General features: G+C 41.1%; 1 protein-coding gene across 5 annotated transcripts in view; it reads left to right on the top strand.

The window, feature by feature from the left end:
• The first annotated feature begins 12,085 nt into the window (after positions 1-12,085).
• Positions 12,086-24,553, top strand: part of thrb (thyroid hormone receptor beta) — a 140,677-nt gene continuing 128,209 nt past the window's right edge. For 3 of the 5 annotated variants that reach the window (XM_072675394.1, XM_072675400.1, XM_072675398.1), the window contains exon 1: positions 12,086-12,407. The gene's annotated coding sequence lies outside the window, so the exon portion shown is untranslated. Of the gene's footprint in view, positions 12,408-13,345; positions 13,597-14,369; positions 14,411-24,553 lie in introns of those variants that run through there. The other 2 variants (XM_072675395.1, XM_072675397.1) reach the window with 2 other exon arrangements.

Here is a 24,553-nt window from a genome sequence, read left to right on the forward strand (position 1 = left end):
ATTGTTATCGCTAAGGACGCTTACGTCAGATTTTGTAATTCAACAGTCATGCACTGGTATTGTTAATGGGCTGGGTATCCTTACTCTACTACTGTGTTGTTTGCTAATGTCCTACGAAATGTAGAAATTTTGGCACCCCTGGTCAAACACTTGTCACACTGTCACCTAAGGCGCTGTCACTGTGATCAGAGAACTGCTTGTTCAAATCCCGATCACGCTGCTAGCCATTGGCAGCCAGGGCCTCGAGAGAGCGCAATTGGCCTTGCTCTCTCTAGGGTGGGTAGATGGCGCTCTCCCTCAACATCACTCTAGTACGGTGCTGGCCATCACTGGCGTATGCTAGCCGGTGCATCAGAGGCGGGTATACAACGCTTGCCTCCAGCTGTGTTGGTTGCCTGGTGACGTCACATCGGAGGCAATTCGAAACAGAGGTGTGGCTGGCTGCACACATGTCGGAGGAGGCGTCTGTTGGTCTCGTCCTCACTAGTGTCGAGGGTGTTGCATGTGATGGGCAGGAAGAGAATATGTACAGGTTGGGTAATTGGCGATCTAAATTGGGGAGAAAACGGGGGGGGGGGGAATCATAAATAAATTTTTGTATATTTAAAAAAACCTTTATGTTACTATGAATAGTTAAGTGAGTTTAAGTGGGTAGAACGGATTTCCAAAAGTTACAGATGAAGCATGCTCTTAAAAAATGTGTTTTTAGAGTGACTGTAAAAGGAAAGAAGCACCCTGCAGAGATTTAGACACCCCGGGAGATTTCAGATCTCAGATGAATTTCGCAGGCCTTAACTAGCATGCTAGTTTTCTCAATATTTTAGGGGCCTCAAACTTTATCCCAACAATCAGCAGCTGCCTAATGCTCTAAAATGACAATAAATAAAGCCCACAAAACAGGAGAAGGTTATAAGAAGCATTTTCAGGAAGTGGTTTCCTCAGCTTGTAATGTACTTAGGAAATAACAAGAACAGTGGAAGTCAGGTTGAGGTGTGGAAAGATTTCGGAGAGAACTGCTCTCAGAATTGCTAGAAAACCCCCTGTTTGACTGTGAAATACTTTCAGGAAGATTTAGCAGACTCTAGAATGGTGTTGCACTATTCTACTGTGCAGTGATACCTGCACAAATATGGTCATCATGGAAGAGACATCAGAAGAAAATCTTTCTTGTGTTCTCAGTACAAAATTCAGCATCAAGGCCTATGTACTGATGAAGTTGACTTTTAGAACTTTTCAGCCACAGTGAGCAAAAGTATGTTTGGAGAAATAGTCAAACTGTTAAGCATGGGGGTGGATTGGTCATGCTTTGGCTTGTGTTGCAGTCAGTGGCACAGAGGGCATTTTACTGGTAGAGGGAAGAACAGATTCAGTTATTCAGTGGACACCAGCAAATTCTGGAAGCAAACATCACACTCTCTGGAAAAAAAAGCTGAAGAAAAAACTGAATTGCTTCTACAGCAGGATAAGGGTCCTATTCACACCTCAAAATCCACAATACCAAATACCTGAAGAGTCGCAAGCTGGAGGTTCTGCCATGGCCCTCACAGTCCTTTGACCTAAACTTCATTGCAAATCTGTGGACAGCCCTTAAAACAGAAGTGCAAGTAAGACAGCCCAAGAATCTCACAGAACTGGAACTAACCTCGAACAAGACAATAAAACGGCTCTTAGTTTACTACATAAAGTGTTTACAAGCTGTGATACTTGTCAAAGGGGTGTTACTGAGCATTGGCTGTGCAGGGTGCCATGAAAACCTTTGCTTTGGTCCCTTTTCCTTTTGCAATTTTAAAACAAAATAGTAATCTGGATTAAACTATTGACAACATTTGCTATCTTTGACTGTATGCCTTTTGAAAATCAAGTCATCTTTGCACTCTTGGTATTCACAGTTACAAATATATTATTTTTTTTTTTTACCAGGGTGCTTACCTTAGCATGCCACTGTATATGTATGTGGGGATTTGATTTTACACTGTACAAGAGCATGCATTTGTCTGAACTGCCAATAATTACAATAAATCAGTAATAATAATAATAATCATAATAATAATCATAATCATAATTTAACATCCAATTTGTCCCTACTGGATTCCTTAAGCCAATTTGAATTTGAGGAGAAACTGAAATGCATGTGTGTTTCTGGTTTAAGTTGGCAGGAGGGGGTTAAATGGCTCCTGGAGTGTTGTACAGTTGGCCTTCTCTTCTGCTTATTCACTTGAAGGCTGCCCAGTAAAACTAAGCCTGTTAGAGAGCCAGAGCATGGAAAGAACACGGATACTGCAACCCGGGAGCCACCCGCCTGTGGAGCTTTTAGTAGAACAGCAGCGCACATTACCAGAAGTTCATTCGTTGTTGAATAAATGCAGCAGTTGGATTTGCAGTTGCAATTACTTTCCTGTAAACTTCCATTCTTCTAAAGGTTACTCTTTGCTCTGGGTCTGAATCCCCCTGCAGTAACTAGCTTGCATATGTTATATTTGCAGCTCCTTTAAAAAAAATAATAAAAAAAGCGTCCTTGACGCTGGCTGGGCCGTTGGGTGACCTTGCTGTTTGAAGTTCATTATCTTTTGATAAACGTTGTTGGTCATGCATAAAGCGGACCTCGTTCTCCTGTGTTTGGCACATTCTTCGACTGGCTTGCTGAAACGGAGGGTGGTGAAGTTTGAACTTGTCATTCATGGTCAACCAGCCAGAACCCATGAAAAATTACTACTGTTTAATTATAGGGGCATTTTGGTCGAAATTGCATTTGAATCATGTAGCAGAGGCAGGTGGACATATGTGAATATTATAAATCTGGTAAAATGATGTTTTTCTCCTTTTAGTCATAATAGAAAATGTATAGGCACTGTACTTATTATTCATACATTACAAAACTTACAATACTCAGTATATGCATTTTATGGGACCTTTAAGCACCAACGGATAGAAGGAAGGCTTGGACAATAATGTGCATCAGCACCGTAGCCAAAAAGTAGCATTTTAGGGAGTATGACAAACTGATGTTTCTGTCTTACCAGAATTTGAGGCTTTGGCAACAGAAAGCCATGAGTACAATTTGCAGATCACCACCTCTGTTTGCCATCATTGCTTAAAGTATGTAGTGTTGTTATCCATCAACCACAATACCCAGCATGCATTACAAAAAAATACCATACAACCAAGACAACTTGCTAACCAAACCTGACTGCTAGCCAAGCCACAGATTAATAGGTTAGTGGACACAACCAAGATAGCATTTCGAACAGTAGTTACACCTCATTTGGTGTTTTCTTTTTGGCTGTTTAGACACTTGGACCATTTTGGTACATGTTTTCTCATTTGGTCATGGTTTCTTTTGCATATGTGAACACATCAAACAGTGCAAAAAACTAACTCAACTGACACTGAACTGAACTGAACTGAGAGGTGTCGCAAACTGGAAAATGGAAATACCATTTGTACCAAACTCTTCTAACTATTCTAGATGATATACAACTTTATGAGATGTGACATATGGCGCAATCATTTACCCTTTCTGTATGTTTCGAAATTCAGTTTTTAATTAATTTCTTTCCTTTTTATATTACAACGCTCTGCTCACTAATATTAATTAATTTTGCTTGATATTTTGCAATGTTTGTGGACGACACAGTGTCGCTGTTTTTTGAAATCCTGCAGATGTCCATGCTTAGGGGCGAATCTTCAGACACCTGAACGGAGTTTCTATTAATTAGATAACCATCTGTTATATACAACCTTCCTAGGAGCACCCAAAAGCAGCCTGATTCCAGCTCTCAAGAAGGTCTCAGTTTGGTTCGTTTGTGGTTCATTTCATAGTTCGCTTTATTTGTGCATTGGGCCTGCTTAATAAAAAATAGCTGCACACGGAATGGTGTGCTTTCAGGAAGAAATACATCTGAGGCACTTCTGAATATCTCGGAAGAGGATTACATGTTAAACGTCTTTAAACATTTGACATCAGCATAGGGTTTTTAGGGTTCAATGTGAACACAAAAAGCACTGAGGTCAGTTGCAGTTGATTATCTTTCAGGTCCACTTTCACAGAACTGAGTCCGGTTCATTTAAAAAGAGCTATTTGTAAAAAAAACCCTAAGACATCATGCATCACACTAACTGACTACAGTCAATCTCAGTCTGTCTTATTTTGCATATTCACATCCACATCTGCAGGGTACAGCAGAGCTGAGACTTGCTGTTTGGAGCTGCGAGAGGTAATGTTCATTCTCTTCTCAGTTTCAAGATCGAACTAAAATGGCTTAATATCCTCCATTTGTCTGCAACCCTTCTGGATTCTTGGTGCTTTTTGCTTTTTAATCTACTATACAACCGGCGCTAACTGCAACTATGTCATATTGAAAACTTCACTTTAGAAATAGCTGTGGTTTATATTTTACACTAGCACACTCAGCATAATGAGAACTTTCATTAGATGAAAGTGCTTCGCATGACAGTCCTCTCGTCTGTTAGGTTAGATTTGACGTAGGGGAGATAAATATGCAGAGAAATGAAAAGCTGCCTCAGAGAAAATGGGAAGTGTAAAATACTATAATAACCGAGCCCAATAAATAGCAAATTAGTATTAGTAAAAGTATTATCCAATAGTAATATTTTTTTATATATATTTATATTTTATTTATTTTTATTTATATATATATGTATCACACAGCTACCACACCATGTGGGAGACGGGGGTTCCATTTCCAGTCTGGGTGACTATGCTACACAACACCAATAAGAGTCCTTGGGCAAGACTCCTAACACTACGTTAGCCCACCTCTGGAATACAAGTAACCTTGTAAGTCGCTCTGGATAAGAGCGTCAGCTAAATGCCATAAATGTAAATATTCTTAATAATTATTATTAATAATAGTTTGAATAGTTAGTATGTAGACAAATTACTAAGTAGTAATAATAATTATGATATATGTCTTACGATAAACATTTTTTATTGTATTGTATTAAAGTATAGTATATTATTTATTAGTTTTGAGTATCAAATCTTTAAATAATTATATACCAAAGTTGTTGTTTCTGTTAATACACTATATGGACAAAAGTAATAGGGGCACCTGCTCATTCACTGATTCTTCTGAAATCAAGGGTAAAAGGTGGAGTAAATGTCTCTACTATGCAGGGAAGGCTTGGCTCTACTGGATTCTGTAGCATTTGGAGCCTGGGATTTGAATGCATTCGGATGAAATGGGAGCATTGCCCACCTCATCCCCAATTCCCCAACTGGTCCCAAACTGGATGGGGCACCATCCTTCCAATGAACACAGTTCCACTGCTCCACAGCTCAATGTTGGGGGGGCTTTATATCCCTCTAGCCCACGCCTGGCATTAGGCATGGTGCCGATGTTTATCTGCTCCAGAGAGTCCTATTCTATTGGTTGTACTTCTCTACAGGGACAAGACAAGCTGAATGCGAGCTTTTGGACATTTGTGTCAGCAATGTAGCTGAATGCATTCATTAGAAGGGGTGTCCACAAACATTTAGGACATAGTGTTACTTATTTTAATTAGCCACTTTTAAGGTAGTTTGACATGCTTTGACATGCTTAATTACGTAAATAAGCATTGATCCCAAAGTGCTACATATGCTTATATTCAGAACAAACTCAGACAAAGTCCTTATTGGCAATTCTGTTCACTCAGCAGCAATTTTTGCAATGCTGCTGGGCAGTTTTTTCCAGTCACACAAGACCAGGCTCCCATCTCTACGAATGAGAAAACCGATAAAATATCTAATGAATAGTTTGCAGTGTTTGGCTCAGTCATGAATTTTCAACTTGCTCTGGCTACTGCGTTTGTGCAGATCTCCACAAGCTAACTGGCTCTTTTTTGTTGAAAGGCGGGACGCCATGTCGAGTGTTATGAGAACTCCCATTCATATTTCAACCTGCGGCTGGTCTCTTTATTTATAATATCTCAGACTCAACACCAATAATGTGAGAGCACTAAAATTCCACACAGCAAGGCAGCAACACAGCAAGGCTAATTACCCACTATGGTGTATTACTCAGTAACCACAGGGACTGCTGTGTGTAATAACACTTTTGGTATAAATCAAAATGTACATAACTTTGTTTAAAACAAAAATCTGCAAAAGTAAAAGTTGTAGCAGTTATTTGCCAAGTCTTTCAAACCATTAACAATAACATTCAGATAATACTTAGGTTGGATGCTAAATATTGTGTCCTGTGTGCTAACCTAATTTCTAACAGAAATGTAAAAGGCAAAGGTGCTGGGTTTTAATAAAGACCTAGAGTTATGGAAATTCAGAAATTCATTTGTTGCATATATTGTAGACATCAGTGCAACATGCTAAGTATAAAGAATGTATATACATTAATATCCAGCTATGATATTGATACGTTGAGACCTATTTTATACCTATTCGATCAATGCTATTGATTGGTCATACCAAAATTGCCCCTCGTAAATTGCAAGTATTATTATTTCTGCTGTTCAAATTAGGTCTGGTGCATATTAATCAGACAAAAGATCAATATAACCAGCATTGTGGGACTTTGTGGAAGCATTACTTATGTATTAAAGAGCTGTGTAATTCAGCTGGGTTGGCATCCAAGAGGGTCAAAACTCAACAGGTCATCAACCGAGGGCATGCAGGCCTGTGTAATCGAACTGAGCTCCCCCACATGGCTTTCCCACATTAGCTCTAGAACAAGTAGTGCTTATACAAATAACTGATTCAGCAAGTGAAGCTACTGTCAAATGTGTAGCTGTGAGAACAGAACAAAACATGAACACAAGCGCATGAACATAAACCTTGGCCTTCATATTCTCTTATGAAGCATGAATTAGAAAAGACACTCTATGGAAATGTGTGAGGAGATTAAAAGTCAAGTCAAGTGGGTTTTATTGTCATTTCAACTACATACAGAGTACACAGTGAAACGAAACAATGTTCCTCCAGGACCATGGTGCAACATAGACAGTGCATACAAGACACAAGTGCAACACAAACAAACAAGTGCGGACAGACAACACAACACAGTACAGACCAGAGAATAATAAATAATTGCCGGAATATCCACAAACAGTGACACAAAAAGCACCATTTCTCGGACCAAGAGTGGCCGCTGCGTGTTAACGCGCCGCCGACCGGAACCGGAACCGGAACATCCGGATATTGCTCATGGCAGCATATGGCAAATAACAAAAAAAAAAGTCAGTACTGAAGAGCTACAGCAGGCCTTAGTGCAAGCTCGAAACTGCTGAAAATGTCAGGCAACAGATTTATTCGGGTTTCTGTGAGCAGGTCAAGTCCCATTTTGGACTGACACACATTCTCAATGCAGGTTTGCATAACAAATACTTTTTTGGCCTGGACCCCCTAAAATGCTGTGATACAACAAGACTGGCCTCTAGCATCTTGTGCAGCACCATTCACACAGGATATCTAGCCACTAACACAGCTTTTCCAGTTAATTATCAGGTCCACCTACTTTGTACACATTGGCCATCCTACCAGAAGCCCCTACCACATACAGTAGGTGAATATTTGTAAGGTTACTGTCTGTAGCCCATCTGTCGCTGCATGACTTATCAGTCACCCTCGACCTCATTCATTAGTGGAAAGGGACCACCGGAGGACCTTCTCAGATCGTTCTCAGCACAGGAGCGACACTAATAATACTAATATGATAGCAGCATGTTAATGGGAGTTGTGATGGTGACAGAATAGTTAAGAAGTAAAGGTACAAAGAAAGTGTATCTAATGCACTAACAGCTCACTGTTATGTGACTGTTGGCAACCAGTCTTCTTATTGCAGCCCTCTGACCATAATCTTCCCATCCTCTTGACAAAGTACAGGCAAGGGAGGAGCGTCACTCTACAGTTATCTGGCTTACTTTGATTTAATCCAGTGAGACTGCACTGTGACACAGTTGGACGCGCTGAATGGAGGTACTGCCAAAACAATCTGCCTGGGTCTACAGAAAACTTTAGAGACTGTACACACTGAGTGGAATATGCATGTAATTTGTAATATGCAACTTTAAAAAGGAAGCAAACATTACCTTTTTTTACCTACAAGCATTTCACATATATGCTCCTTGCTGCATTTTGTTAAAACAAGTGTTTTACCCAACAATTGCCATGATTATTAGCTCAGCTTCTTTAAGCTGTCCACATTCTTTAAGCAGCAGCCTCTCCAACTGGTTCCTTTCTACTATTGAAGTCCCCAAAACAATACCAAAAATGTAAAATAGCCATTTTTTCAACCTCTCTCTCTATCTCTACAGTTACATACGCTGCCTGGCTTACAAAGGTCACCACTTAGATTTAACTAAGTAAATAGGTAAGAGCATCCTATTGGATAATAGTCTGCATGGGAGATTATGTTTCAGCTGGCAACAAGTTATTTAACCCTAACTGATGCAGTGAGTAGGTTCTCATTTGTCAAACAACCATGTCAATCATTGAAAACATCTAAGGATATTGCTGAAACTACTAAAATCGTGTTAAGAACTGTCCGACGCATTATTAAAAAGTGGAAGGACAGTGTGGAAACATCATCTTCGAGGAAGGAATGTGGTCGTGAATGATCTTGAATGAGCGTGATCGGCGATGACGTAAACGTTTGGTGAAATCTAATTGTAGAAAAACAACCATAGAACTCAGAGATGCGTTTAATAATGAAAGTTAGAGCATGTCCACACGCACAATGCGAAGGGACCTCAAGCGATTCTGACTAAACCGATGTAGCTTAAAAAAAAAACACTTGTTAGTGAGGCTAACCGGCAAAAACAGCTTCAATTTGCTAGGGAGCATAAAGGTTGGAGCAATGGTGCAGGAGTGTTTAAACACTGTGTCCACTCACTGTCCAATCTATTAGACACTCCTACCTAGTTGGTCCACATTGTGGATGTGAAGTCGTTGTTAATGACTGCGTGGTTGCCCTGTGCCTTGCATTCCATTAGCAATTCAGGCTAAAACACCCCTAATAACTTAATAACCTGTATACAGTGGGGCAAAAAAGTATGTAGTCAGCCACTGATTGTGCAAGTTCTCCTACTTAGAAAGATGAGAGGTCTGTAATTTTCATCATAGGTACACTTCAACTATGAGAGACAAAATGAGAAAAAAAAATGCAGGAAACACATTGTAGGATTTTTAAAGACTTTATTTGTAAATTTTGAGATTTGAGGTTTGAGCTCTTCGAGGGACATCAGATTGAGGATTGACATTTTCTTACAAGTGCTCCCACAGTTGATTTATTTACACCAACCTGCTTGCCTATTGTAGATTCACTCTTCCCAGACTGGTGCAGGTCTACAATTTTCTCCCTGGTGTCCTTCGACCAGCTCTTTGGATATTGGTTGTCTTAAACTCCTTAGAACCACCGATGGATTCCCCACTGTTATAACTCAGTTTGCATTGTTTTGCATTAAGTTACCAATTAGTAATCCTTAGGGCGTAATAAAAGTCAGAGCATTAGGGGTTAACACTATTATGCAGAGGCACCCAAAGAAGGATGGGTTCCTCTTTTGAGCCTTGGTTCCTCTCAGTGTTTCCTGCCACTATGCTCTCTAGGCTCAATAGTGGGTTGGACTGGTATTTTTAAAAAGCTGACGGTTTTCAAATAAAGCTAAATTAAACTGAAATGAAGAGAGATTTAGTATTGGAGGATTCTGAGATATTATGCACTAAGCGTTTTACTGCGCATTTAACGTCGCTCAGTGTGATTAGCTAATTATACCTACAGGCATGTGTCAAAAGAGTAGTCTCTTTTTGTTTTGTTTTTTTGTTATGTCTTGAGGGATTGTCGAAAGCTTGAGAGGGAAAATGAGAGGGGAACCTGAGGCCTTTATACTGACAAGTCTCCAATTTGTCACAATAAATTTGGAGCTAACAAAACAGCTTAATAACAGCTCTCTTAAGGACTGCACCACACAGTGCATTAAGCTTCCTATGCTTGACAGCCACAAATGTGGCTTTTGTCACAACCACTTTTCATCTTCTCTCACTGTCCATAGACTGTCTTTCTTAGTTTGTGGTCATGTGGATACCCTCTCGTTTAAATGTAATGTAGAAATGTAGGATAGTGTTCAGCATACTGTTGGAACATGCCACTAAACTAGCCCTAAAGTGGACCAATGACTGCTACTTGGATGACTTTCACTTCTACTGTTAGTTTAAACTCTACATTTATCTTATTTTTTCACCCAGATCATTTATTTAATGTCCAAAACTACCTGTAAGTCTAGCTGTGTCTATTAAACAAAATGATTCTAATAAATTAAACAAAATGACATTTTAGATTGCAAATCCCCCCCCCCCGGCTGCAGCACCTGCAGTACTAACCAACGTTAATCAGCGTAGACAAAAGTGCAGCCTGTCTATATAAGGAACTGGTTTAACAGCTTAACATTGTGGGAACTCTTTGATTTGCTTAGCCACCAAAACCACATTGCCTGATCGCAGTAAACGCAGCAAGCCTGGAACTGTGTGATGTCTTTGTTAACTACAGCAAATTAAAACATGAGTGAAATACATAGAAATATCAAGACATATTGAGAGCAGAAAGACAACATAGGAGAAAAGGACTGCCTGACTTAAAGCAACATTATGAAGCATTTGTGCCTTAAAATAGCAGCTTCACAATTGTGTTGATGTTCCACTGACTTTAAAAGGAAGAATAGAGCTACTGTTGTTGCTACTCCAGGCTCGCACAGCAGTACGCAACTGGGAAGTGGGAAGTGCGCAAGATAACACTTGTGAGAATGTCGTAATGCTGTGTAACCCGAGTCATATTCATGTCAAATCCTGTAATATTCCTCTACCGCATCAGGCAACATGATGTTTCTCTCAGCTTGTAAAATGTGTGTGAAAAGTGTGTCCTTTAGTGGTGGCTTATAGCATGAATTACACTCCCTGTCTATAGGGGGAGCCCAGGAGCAAGAAATGCCAAATCTTGCATAATAGTGCTTTAAATTGGCCCTTAAATAGAAGTTGTAATGTAGAAGAATATTAACTTTTCTGACCAAATTACTTAAAAGACGGCTTTTGTATCATAAAACCAGGTAAAAAAAAAAAATTCCACCCCTTACCAGTCGTGTCCAAAACTGTGCCCTATTCACTCTCCCCTATGTGAAAATCCAGACCACTATATAGAGCACTATTATAGGGCACAGAATTTGACAGGGTAATGAACGATTTCAGACACTTCCTCAGAGAAGTTGCGCACAAATCTTCAAACCAAACAACATGAGGAATTATGGGTAATCAATGTCAGCTCAGTGTACATTGTTTGTACACTATATACTATATATTTAGGTGCACTGTGGGATTGTTACAGTACACTAAAAAAAAAAAACGGCAGCACTACCTTTTTAGGAGACCCCTACATAATGTCGGAACCCCAAAGTAGTGCACACTACATTTCACAGGACACACAGGGTTTCAGACATCCTTCCACGGATGATTAACTGGATCCTGTTTTAAGGGGTTTCTTCTGATATTTGACAGTGTCCAACAACTATACTACGCTACGAAGCATAAACAAATCTCTGGACACATCTGGACACACTGAGGATGCTGTTCAGTGAAAAGTGTGAATGGAACCCGGTATGGACGTGAAACCCATTGATGGGAACTCTTCAAAACTTCTCTGTGCTTTACTGGGTATGGAAAAGTATGGAGTGAGTGAGTTGTCCACTGACTCGTAGTGTTTAGGGGAAGTTAGGAAGGAACTTATAAAGGCTTCTAAACACTGATGCTGATAATTACAGCATCCTTTTGCCTGTGAAATGAAACAGTAGAAAATACAGAGTTATATATTTGAATTTGTATAACGGGACATTTTGCAGCTTAACTTTCATATATGTAAATAGTAATGCTAGTACATTAAAGCCCTTTATATTGAACCTGCAATGATTAAGGCCAGTTAAGTCGGTTTGGTGGGAGGATAGGTCAAGCTAATCTGATTAGCTACATTTCAGATTTCTGACATTTAGATAGCCCCCGCGCCATAGCATTAGCCGCCCCACACAGGCTAGCTACCATCCAACCTGCAGATAAGAATCTGATCCCTGACACCAAAGTCAACTGCTCTCTGATTCCCCATAGCGATCAAATCCGAGCGCTGCAGTTCTCAGGCTGCGTTTTTCTTCTTCTTCTTCTTCTTCTTCTTCTTCTCCTCCCGGGTCCATGTTGAAGTTGCACCGGCCAGACCGTGTCGCGCTGCGGGGTCATTCCAGGCCATTCGACCGTACTGACCCACCTCCAGCTTCGGCTCTTCGCTAGCAGGTAGCCTGGATTCGTCTAGCGGGGTCTTCGCCTGCACGCACGCGGCTCCGCGGGAATACTTCGACCCTGCCGAACGGAGACGGCGAAGGAGGAGGAGGGGGAGACACATATAGGGGTCGACAGTTTTGAGGTGAGGCTTTTGCACCTACATTAAAGGCTGTCGGAGGAGCCGGGAGAAGTGCAAGCGCTGAATCGCCCTGTTTGTTTTTGGACTTGTTTGTTTTCGTCCTGAGCGGCGGAGCGGCGGAGCGGCGGAGCCTCGCGTCGTAGATCTGAGTCTGTGTTGGAGCGGATGTGGTTGTGTGTGGCACTGGAGGTGTCAGTTTCGAAAACAGATATCTAGCTAGCTAGTCTCCGTCGAAGCACATAATACTTATTAAGTAGTTATAACGCCGAGCGGTCCGTGCTGGAGCCGTGTAACTTGAGTTATCTACCCCACGAACGTCGCGGTTCGTGAAGTTCGGTTAGAGCTAGGTGTATCTAGATAAGTCACCGTTAAAACAAGCGAGGCTGAGGGGGGTGAGGGCTAGAACCAGCTGCTAAGTGGCTTAAACTGTAGCTGTGTTAAACGACAGTGTCATTTAAGTGGATTGTCATGCCGACGTTTTGCAGGAATAGCCGTCCGAGCGATGTATAGCTCAAAAGTCCGACCCACAATAACGGCGGTTTTACTAACATTTCTCGTTCATAAAACTATCGCCATCTTTAGCTCTCAGCTGGCTAGCGCAGTATCGTATCGCCACAGCAGTCGTGGCGACTGTGTTGCCTGCTAGCTAGCTATTATAGCTATACCTCCCCAGTTAAAACAACTATTGGCTCTGGCTCAGGCTGATGTGGGCTGTCCAGATGTTTCCGAGGGTCAGAAACTGGTACCAGTTAAAGAAACCAAACGGTGTCAAGTGTTTTCCAGTGCAACTAAACCCCGTGTCACATGTACGGTGGTCCTGCAAGCCTCACAGGCATGGGCGCGAGCAGCAGTGGAACTCGAGCCTGGCCGTGAAGGCTAAGGCTTTAGAGACAATCAGGAAAATAAGTGAGGGAGTGAGGGAGTAAACAAACAAACAAATAAACAAACAAACAAACAAATAAATAAATAAATCAAGCAAGCAAGCACGCAAACAAGCAACGCTTGATGTCCCTCTCGTGCCGCCGTAGATTAGGATTTCGCAACATGCACCGTATCAGAGGCGCGTTGGATCGCGGAACGAGGCTGTCCGTCGAGGGTAGCGGCGAGCAGAGAGGAGTGACCCAGCCCGACCGAGCTCAGCGCGCTGAGACTGACTCCCAGCCGTTTGACGCCCCACACAGCTGGGCTGCAGGTTAGTGGCCAGCTGCAGACACGGCTGCGAAAGCCTCGAAATGTAGAATCAGGGACGTTATCGGCTTTCTGCAGGGCTTCATGTTCAAGTTCAGCGAGGCTAAGGGTCGTTTAAGTTGACTTGCGCGTTACGGACAGGCTCTGCTTCGTTCACTGGAGTTGTCGATGACCTTACACACAGATTCAGAAGTGTACTATTTCTAATGTACACCATCAAAAAAGGAGGCTCTTTTAGAGTTCTTTAGTAAAGGCTATCTGCATACCTGTAAACTATGCCTGAAAGGGGTCTTAGCCTGGTTTAAAGGTTCATTTCTATGGTTTAATCTATAAGTTAGATAGCTAGAATAGTTCTATATACCACCAAAAGGGTTCTGTGATTGTTATACTGTATAGAACATTTAGTCAGACCTTAATGGTACAGTATTAAAATGTTTTATAATCTGTAGTAGTGGATTATATATAGTAGCATGTCATAAAATAGTAGTAAATGTGTAGTAAACTGTAGTAATGGTCTGACTGTGCTGTAAGAGTACTGTAGAAACCAGCAGCAGTGATACTGTGCATGCTTAGCTAAAAGGGTTCTGTATTAGGAAAGTGTGGAGTAACGCATCTAGAGAAATCATGATATTGCAATGCAAATATGGGACAATGTGCGTTGTCTAGAATGGGCTTTCTATTCATGGTTCTGTACCTGTTCCATCCAGCACTAATCAGCAACACACTCCGGCACGGCCTTGTCATTCCTCCCACCTCCCTGTACCTCTACTTGAAATAGAAGACATTAGAGCAACAACTAGGTGCATCAGTATCAAAAGGTAAAGGTGCACGTATTTGTCCTCCACATTTAACCCATCTGTGGTAGTGAACACACACACACACACACACTAGTGAACTAGGGGCAGTGAGTACACACACACACCCAGAGCGATGGACAGCCAACTCCAGCGCCCGGGGAGCAGAAAGGGTAAAGGGCCTTGCTCAAGGGCCCAACAGTGGCAGCTTGCCGAGCCCGGGTATCCAACCCACAACCTTGTTATCGATAGCCCGGCACTCTAACCGCTGAGCCACCACTGCCCTGTATGTATCATATGTATCAGTATGTTCAACACCAAACAATACTGTTTGCCTATAGACTCCTAAATGGTTTCTGGCTGAAATATAAGAATACATATCATTTTAAAGTTTTTATGCTCATACAGCTACGATCATGACTTTTAAAGAGCTATTTTTTGGCAGTGGTTCTTGTATTGCATGTATTGCATTACTCTTAAGATCCCTATTTGGCACCATTATTGTTACGAATGTAAGCACAATGCATTGTTAGTGTCTAATTAGTTAGTGTCTAGCCGTCTAATTAAAAACTAATTGAAAGTTAGACTTTTTTTTTGCCACACTGCACTACTGAAAAAATAAGCCTTTAAAAGGGTCTTTTATTAAAGCAATGCTTCTAGTAGTCAAGGAACCATGTTTTCATGCATGGTCATATGGCACTTCTCTGAAATGAAAAACCAGCTGTATCTGCTTTTTAAGAACAGCTTTATACAGCACCCAAAAGGGTCAATGAGCCTTTTTTTGGTACTATGTAAACCCCTTTTGCTAAGAGTGTACTGAATTCTCAAATCCCTATTATGTATAGTGCTCGAAAGGGTGACTCCAGCAACCCTTGAACCAGTGGTCCTCCATCATAGAGAAGAACCATCGAACCAGGCAAAGGACAATTCAGGCATTCAGATGCTTTGGTTCTGTATATATGTAACCTCCTTTACTGCCTTTAGTACAGAACCTTTGTAGAACCCCTTTAACAGTGGTGATGATTTTCATGACATGTATTTTTAGGTGTGTTAAGTGGTTTCTTCCACTGGTATCTGCTGTAAGAAAACTGTCATTTTCACAGCGTAGATTTAGAGTCTTGGTTGGTTAATGTTTCAGTGTTACAGTTTTCAGGTTGCTTATTAGCTACAAGACAGTTGTCCTGACTGAATAAGTGAATGAATGAGAAGGCAAGCCCCTGGAACTGTAAGTGTTCTAGACTACACATTGAGCAGTGCTTGTGTCATCATGTTATTCTCTGTTTGTATCCCCAGTGTTTTTACATCACTAAACATTGCCTTTGTAATGAGAGGTTTATGCTCTGCAGCTGTACTACAGTCTCCCTCTCTGTGTGGTGGTGGATGGACTGTTTTTGAAAAAAACTCTAATCATGTCCTGCATTGACATTCTCAGTCACTTGAGGAGCAGCTGCTCCTCTATGTGTGTGTGTGTGTTTTTTTAATGTATCACAGTAATGCATGAAAATTGCAGTCAGTAAAGGTAAATGCAGTGCTGTGCTTTTGCACAATTTGCAAGCAGCTTCTCTCTCTCATACTGTATATCTAAATGCAGGGGGCACTTCAGTCACCACTCCTATTGAAACACTGGCCAGCTGAGCTGTCTTCTGGGACTGAAGCCCTTGCCATCCTTGCCACAATAACAAACCTTCTATCAAAGTTAGTCTCACACTGTCTGCTGTTGCAACGTTGGTGGCAAATTAAGGTTATCTGTACTGGCTCAGCATTTTATTATAGTAGGTTATTGATTGCTCAATTCCATCATGGTGCCGTTTATGTATGGGAGTATCTCCATTCTTTATGTTCGTCCTCCCATTTATTCAGCTTTTCACTTGTCACCCATCTGTGCCCTGCCACAGCCTGTGAACCACCGGCAGGCCAAAAGTGTTATTACAAACTTCTATTATCAAAACATACCCCATCAAGTTCTACAGAAGTCCCCGTTGTTACTAAATAATAATACACCTTAGTGTGTAACAAGCCTTTCTGCCACACCCTGGATGTCATGAATATAGAAAATAGACACAACAGGTGCTTGCCTTGTTTTACGGGCATTATATCACTATATTGCTGAACATTGCTAATGATGATATCATGGTATTCTTCTATAGACTATTTATATCACCCAGCACTAATCTGGTTTTATGTAATGTCAAGGTTGTGGTCAGTGGTAGTGAGTTTTTTTGGGGGTGGTTGCTCTTACTGAATAGGCTACTTGGCTAAGGAAGGAAATGCTCCTGGTTTTCATAAACCTGCCGACAAGAAACAAATTACCCACAGCATTGGGACTGAAATTCATTATTACGCATTTTGTGGAACGAGTGCAGTTCTATTAAGGCTTTTCTGATGTGTGGGCCACCCTTCAGGGGTATCATTTCCCATGACCCACTTGATAGGGTGCTCTTTTCTTCTTGCAGGAGCTTTCGAAAAATGGAGAACTGCTAATAAACATGTTTAAGATAAAGTGTAGGATAAAGCCAGCAGCAAGGTAGACACTGACGTTTTGGGGCCATGTTTCAGGGTCGTCTAAAGCTCGAGCTGTGGTGTTGAACGTTTATTCAGCAACTGCGCAGGGCATGAATGCTGAAGCAGATCTGAATAATATGCACAGATTTGCTGCTTTCTGAAGTGAGTGTAGACAGAGTGGCTGATTTCTTAAGTGCGGTTGGACCGGTCACTGGTGGTGTTACTTGGAATCGGTGTAGGGGTGCGGAAAAGTATGTGGACATCATTTTCAACCGTAATCAACTTCTCTTGTCCGAGCTACTTGTGGCTGATGGGGTGCAGGTTGGGAATTTGTATTATAGGGAATTCTACAAAATTGTAACTTACAGCACAAAGGGAAAAAACACTGGTAACTTGGATTTGAATTTGGACCAGTATTGCGGCACCTGCTCATCTACTTCTGAAATTTTCTACTGTCCAGGGAAGGCTTTCCACTAGATTTTAACGCATTGCAGTGAGTATTTGATTGCATTTAGCAACAAGAGTGTTAGTGAGGTCAGGATGTTGGATGGTCACCACCTCACCTCATCCCCAACCTAACTTATTCTAAAAGTATTGAACTAAACACCACCATCATCCCAGAGAAGACAGTCCCACTGCTTCTCACCTCAGCTACGGGTAAAGCTTGGGGGGGCGTTATGCCCTTCTAGCCCACACCTGGCATTAGACATGGCGATAATAGGTTCATGTTTATCTGCTCCAGAGAGTCCTATTTTACTGGTAGTACTTCTCTACAGGGACTTTACTTTTGCATATCTGTGTCAGCAATGGCTGAGCTTATTGTAGATGAATGCATGAAATAGAAAGGGTGTCCACACACATTTGGACATATATTGTATGTTTACAAAAGCAACAAGTTAGATTATATCATACAGATTCACTGCAGACATGTCTACAATGTAAATGGTGCCATTCTGCTCAGATCATCCGTCAGCAGCTTCTTTTGTTTGCTTTTGTTTTTTGCAAAGAAATTGGGGTCATGTAAACATAAACAAGCTCCCAGCATAACAGTGTCAGTGCAAAGCTTGAGAAGAAAAATGATTAAATAGAGGATTTTGGCTTTCATTTCTATTTCCCCGATCACTACAGGCTGGCGGGAGCTTTGCGTCACTGTATGCTGCTCTCTGCTGGTGGCTTTTTAGAGATGCAGGGTTTTTAGGGTGGACTTTGGTCCAAAACGTCCTGCCCTGCCAGCACTTGGGACATGCCACATTAAGTATTTTAAGATCACTGATCTACTCCAGATATGTTGATTAATTAATAGAGTTGAATAAAAAGATTGCTTCCACACATCTCTGCTATAGGGCTAACTAGAACACTGTTGCCTCTCTGTGCATAAAAAATGACTGACATATTGAGCTGCTAGGGAGCAATGAGGGATGAAAGGGGCGGGGCTGGAACCCCTTGCAGTGGAAACGGTTCACGCCTCTCCACAAAGACAGCCATGCTAAGGTGGCAACGAAGGCAACAAACACAGCTTTAATAGACGCTGACTTGCTCAGTCCAGTTCCAGTGAACTAGGTTTATACATTCTACACATTTTCATTGAAATATATTTCATCACTGTTACTGAAGCGAAAAATGCATCCTTCAAAACAGGAATAAAACAGGCCAAAACAGGCCCACACTCACAGCAGATGCATGTGGAAAGGTACTAATATCAGGAAATAGCAGTGAAACTTGGCTGCAAAACAAACATTGTCAACTATTTATACACATGGCATCTTTCACCCACTGCTTACAGATCACAGCACTCGATTTGCCTCAGTGGCAAAGATTGCAGCCTGGCGTAGAGCACTTAATTTAAAGATACAAGCTGTGCTGAGCTAAGACAGTAACGTTAGCTGGGTCAACTTGGCCTTAGCATTTCATTTTTTTTTTGTTGTTTGATTACCAAAAGACTAGCTAGGTACCTAAATTTCAGCCTGTGTAAAACATGTGAGCTACAGTGTGTGTGTGCTATCTGTGGTCTCATTGATTTAACCCTTTAGCAAGTATGGTTCCACAAGTGGTATTTCTCGTGGCTAGTCCCTGGGTAGTATGATCCCACCGGTGGGATTGAAATGTTCAGCGTGGATCGTCCAGCTTTAAACGTGACACGACAATCAGCTTTCCACTAGTTCCACTAGATCATCCACCCCGCTTCCCCCGGCACGCAGCGTGTCTCTTTCCACAGCAACGTCTGAGTAAATCAACGTTCGTTTTCCAGCAATAGCAGTCACACACTTGCTCGTTTTAAGCTCTGTGAGCTCGTTTAAAAGACGAAGAAGTGTATCTACAATGCTAGTTCAATTCTGTGTGCTCGTTTGAGCCACAACATGGTTCAGTGTATGATGCTCAGGATTACTCAATATTGTCACCGTATTTTAGGTAGATTTAAAGAAAAATTATGTCTGTGTCTATGTAGATACGTAATCTACTAAAGAGTCCAGAGCTTGGAGGAAGAAGTGGTGTGTGCTTTGTTACACTCCTACTGAATACTTATGACCTTGCTAAGAGACCTTGCCTAGAGCTGGCATATTGGTACTTATGGATATCGCGATCTGGCCAATATCAGCAGAAAGCAGAAACAGGATTTGTGTGATGTTATGTTGTTTACTGTGTGTTTTTGTCCTGTGGGCTAGTAGAGTGTTTGAGTAGTTTGAGCGTGATATTCTGCTTTTAGATGTTCATCTTAAGTGACGGGCTACAGTTGAAAATAGCTAGAGGTTTTAAAGTGGTATGACTGTGCAAGAATGTGAATCCAAGTATTTTATTAAAGATATCTGACGCAGATGTAATGATTAAACACCAAAATGTGCAAACAACCGACACCAATTTAAACCTCACTCCAGCATGGTCATGCAGTGTGCCACCCTGCTGCCAGCTGTTGTCTCATTAAGTAAATTATGCAACAACATGAATACAGTCTTTTTTTTCAAATTATGTTTAAAATGTTGCAAGATTATCAAATAATCGAAATTGAACCCAGTATTGTAAATCGGATCTGAGGCTGAGTGTGTCGCTAGCCCGCTATTTGAAAGGCTAGAGGTTTTCAGAGAGTGTGTCCAATCTCAGCATCTGCAGATCTCCTGCCCTCTCAGCACATTTGGAAAAAATGCAGGGATCAATAACAATAATGCCGAGGAGGAGCTTTGTAATGAGTAGGAAAGGTGCAATGAAGCCAATCAGAGGCTCTTCTGCGTTATGTTGTTACTTTTGTATGAAACGCGCAAAAGGCATGTTTTAAGTCTCTTAATCATTCATGGGTGGGTTTTGGGCCTAACATGCAATAAACCAATCAACGTGTCACTTTCCGCTTTCTTTAAGAGCCAGGTGCAGTCTGACTTCTGTTCTGGCCATCTAACTGTTGACATCTGCCTAGGATGTTTTCAGTCAGTGGACACCTGTGTTTTCCATTGCCAAGATAGCAATATGCTAGAAATGTACCTGAACACACCTAGTTCCGAGACCAACACGCCCATCGGCATAGATATATTCGCAAGCAGGATTTGCCTTTGAATGAGGAGGTCTTTGAGGTCCATGGTATGTCACTTCCTTGTACCAAACTATTCAGCTATGCCAAGTAATTCAGTTTTTCATGCTTTAAAGTCTGACACTAGTACGCAGTCAATTGTGTCAAAAACCTGCTGTAGATAGCATAGTTTTGCATTGGCTATTGTTCGTTATCAGTCGTTGACAGTCTTGTCAAGATGTTGTTTGACTGAAAACTTAACAGGAGCTTCCACAAAAACTAGAGTAACAGGATTTTCCCATCAGCTACGAACATAGGGGCTATACTGTGGTGAGTATGCTGTCATACGTCCTAGATATATCCTTGATTTACACATGTTAAACATTCAGCTAACCTTTTCACAAGCGCCCAGCTGACCCCAAAAGCTTAGGAACTCTGCCTCCAGACCTTAAAATGTGACATCCAGAACCCATAACTGTAAATCACAAATTCCACAAATTCCCCTAGATGATTTTGTATTTCTGCAAAATTCATTCACACAGTAGAGTCGTGATTTATGCTGAGATGATTGTGCAGATGGGGAGAAAGATTCCAGGCCTTTACATTCACCGGTCACCCTGCATTCCAAGCCACTGTGTTTGGATGGAAAAAAAAGCATCTTTATTGTAGCTGTACTTCTGTTTCTATGCCATTTCTGTAATGGAAATGAAGGAAAAGAACAGGAACGGTATTAAACGTCTAGACCGGTAAGCAACCTGCAGTGTTCCTTACTTAATTCATCTAATGTCACATCTGAACCTACAGTAAAAACAAAAGTACTTCAAAAGCAAAGTGCATTTTAAAAACAAGCTAATGTGTATTGTCTGTCTCAAGTATACGCATGACAGTATGACACATTCACTTAACATATCTTGGTACATAGTATGGGTAATAGGGGCATTCCAGTCACCCCAGTAGTTTCCTGTGAATATACATAATATGATACATGGCTGCAGTTCATTAGTTAGGCACTTAGATACTTCGTTAGAAAGGAGAGGAGCGGGTAAAGACCACAGACAATGCAATGCTTTTACGTCTTTTACATGATGGCATGGCAGGGCATTAACAGGGGGATTTAACCAACTGAAGTTGCTTTTGTCGATATTACATGATTAGAGACTCTGTGGGATGCAGCTACTGCGCTTTTGTGATGCGTAGATTAAGTAGCCAGGCCCATCCCAGTAATTTACATCAGGCTTTTTTATTTATCCTGTATGAACTGAACATACATAGAACAGACATCTTGTTGCAAAGCTAATCTGGATAGTGTTTTACAGTGTATAGTAGTGGTGGATGATATGGAAAGAATTGAATTAAACCATGATATTTAAAGTCATTATTATGATATGTGTTATCTATCATGATATACTGACACAAGTATGAAATGAAATTTTAGCAACTGTTATGCAAATCTTTCAGTACAGTGAAAACATTTGTACTATGTGATGTTAAATGTGAAGAGTTGTTGCAAACTAGTAAAATGTCTTCCACCAACACAATTCTGTTTAGTAGCTTTGACAAGAGTTCTGTTCATGTAACACATTGTATTCATTTACAAGCACTAAATAAGAACATGTATCATAATAACAATAAAATATCAGCATGTTGCCAACATATCATTCTTTCGGTGGAAGACCGCCAATGTTTAGACCAGGGTTAAAAAAGGCTGTGTGTCTTTTATGTTGGCCTAGTCATTGGTCAAGTGACTGGGAAGATAATCAAATTTCAGACATGCAGCTATATGAGCTATGGATGTACTGGTTGTCCTTAAATGTTCCCTGATCCTCTCTGCTTTGCTGAATTTGCTGCGGCCTTGATAGTGCTACAGTATATTAGCGATGCCTCCATTGTCCTGCGGGTACAGTTCAGTAGATTTGGCCTCAAAGGCCATGACAACCACTCTTGCTTTGATATTAATGTGATCATTTAATCCGCCTTATTGGATTTGCATTGGGCATGGTATGTCACCAAGATGCGCGTAATCGAGTGTTCTAAAGGGCAGGCTGTTCCAGCAGGGCACGCAAAGCGCCAAACGCTGAGTGGAGCAAATAATTGAGCCTAATCAGATCTGTATCAGAACAGTGATCAACAAAAGTGCAGATAACTGGCAGGAACATTGATTGTTGCAGCTTGAATTTTCAGCTAAATTTAAATTGTGCGGTGTGGAAAAGCTAAAACCTCTAATAACTCAAGAAACTGGCTTTTATACTTAATCGTCAAAATCATTATGCACATAAACAGGGTTAGCTTGGTTAGTAGCTTGATGCCTTACATTGCTTCATGGAGAGAGTGTAATTCGTCCTGCTTATTTGGCCTGAATGCTGCAGATGTGGGGGTAAAAATCACTGTAATAGGCTTGGGATAATATGTTAGTAGCAGTTTTGAAAAATCTACTGATGCTTTTTGTCTGTGTTAGAATATTGCAATAAATATTGTAATAGAATATTTTTGGTATATCGCAAATCCCTAAACTTTTTTCACTAAAGTTTCTCTACAACTATTTCTCACCAAACCACTCTGAATATCTTTGTTTACATTTTAATCATTTATTTACACCGAAAATGAAACAAAATGAGGGGGTCAGAAAATTTACATTTACATTTATGGCATTTAGCAGACGCTCTTATCCAGAGCGACTTACAAGGTAACTCATATTACAGAGGTGGGCCAATGTAGTGTTAGGAGTCTTGCCCAAGGACTTTTATTGGTGTAGCGCAGCATAGTCACCCTGACTGGGAATCGAACCCCAGTCTCCCACGTGGTGTGGTAGCTCAGTGGCAGGTAGTGGTGTTATCTGTTGCGCCACACCAACCAAAATGCTATTAACAGTCTATTAAACAATTAATTAAACAATTACTTTTCACTATTTATCAAGGTGTCATTAAATAAATGTAAAAAAACAAGGTTTTAATTTAATTAAACTTAACTAAATGTGTTATTTTTTTGCTTGAGTCCCATGTCATGTTTGTATGCGTAACTCAATGCGGAGCTTAGAGGATCAATACAGTAAAAATGCTAATGTTTACAGTGAACGTAAATAGCTATCTCTATGTAAGTGGTATCATTCAGATTCAGGTAGCTCCTAACGTCTGTTTATTGTTAACTTAGCATTTTTTAGTTACGCTGATCCTGTAACGCTGTGCTGACGAAGACGTGGTCTATGTCAGGCAAACAATTTTGCCCCCTGTGGTCTTCTCTTCCTTTTCATCTGAGAAATGATACAGTGTGTTTTTTCCCTGCTAACCTTCAAGCGAGGCCGAAGAGAAAAAACTGAAGCAGGGGGAGAAGAGAAAGCAAGGTTTTGGAGAGCACAGTAGTAATACTTATTTAGAGAACCTAATGGAAGTTTTTGGGGCTTTTTTTTTTCGTGAGGGAGGCATGCCAGTTAAACTGGAAATTGTTTTCAGCCTCTCGCAACTGTTCATTTGCCTGTGGTAAGCAAAGCAAAAGTGAAGGATTTAGATGTGGCTTCAGATAAAAATAAGCCTGCACTGACTTGTTATTGAGGTAGAGCACGCGTCTTGCTTTTGGTCAAACTTGATGGATCTGATCAGAGTGCAGCAAGCCTTACTTTTTTTGAAAGTCTAGTCAGAGCTATTACTTTCAAGTCTCCATGAAGGCGCAGAGTCAGCTACAAACTTTTGAAGTGTCAGGTACTCACTATAAACACTCTCTACCAGTCTACATGCGCCTTCACCGTGCTAACCGCCTTTGTTTACTTCCAGGTACACCTTTTCCTCTGTGTTTTGCTTATAGGCAGTTCTGCTGCCATTGTGCATCCCTAGTTCTGTGCTCAAATCTGACAACAAACAACCTTGAAAACTGCTTTGTAGACAGCCTAACTGAGACCCGTCCTGGATGTGCTGTCACATCTGCACACCAAAGGCCGTAGCAGCCCCACGGGGTGATTACAGCAATATTACATATTGTCCTCTAACCTTTGACTGTGATCTGACAAACTTCTCATTGTTGTCGTGTGGCTTATCTTCAGAGAGATTTGAGATCCTGACCTTTCCAGAAGTTCCATTCTTTTATCAGTTGTTGATATGCAGCTAGGTGCAACAGAGCTATCAGCTGTACGCTGCCAGTCTGTTGCCTGGCTAATTTAGACATAGTTGGTAGGGCATGCATCA

This window comes from Salminus brasiliensis, chromosome 3, assembly GCF_030463535.1.
Source record: "Salminus brasiliensis chromosome 3, fSalBra1.hap2, whole genome shotgun sequence".
Classification (NCBI taxonomy): Eukaryota; Metazoa; Chordata; class Actinopteri; order Characiformes; family Bryconidae; genus Salminus; species Salminus brasiliensis.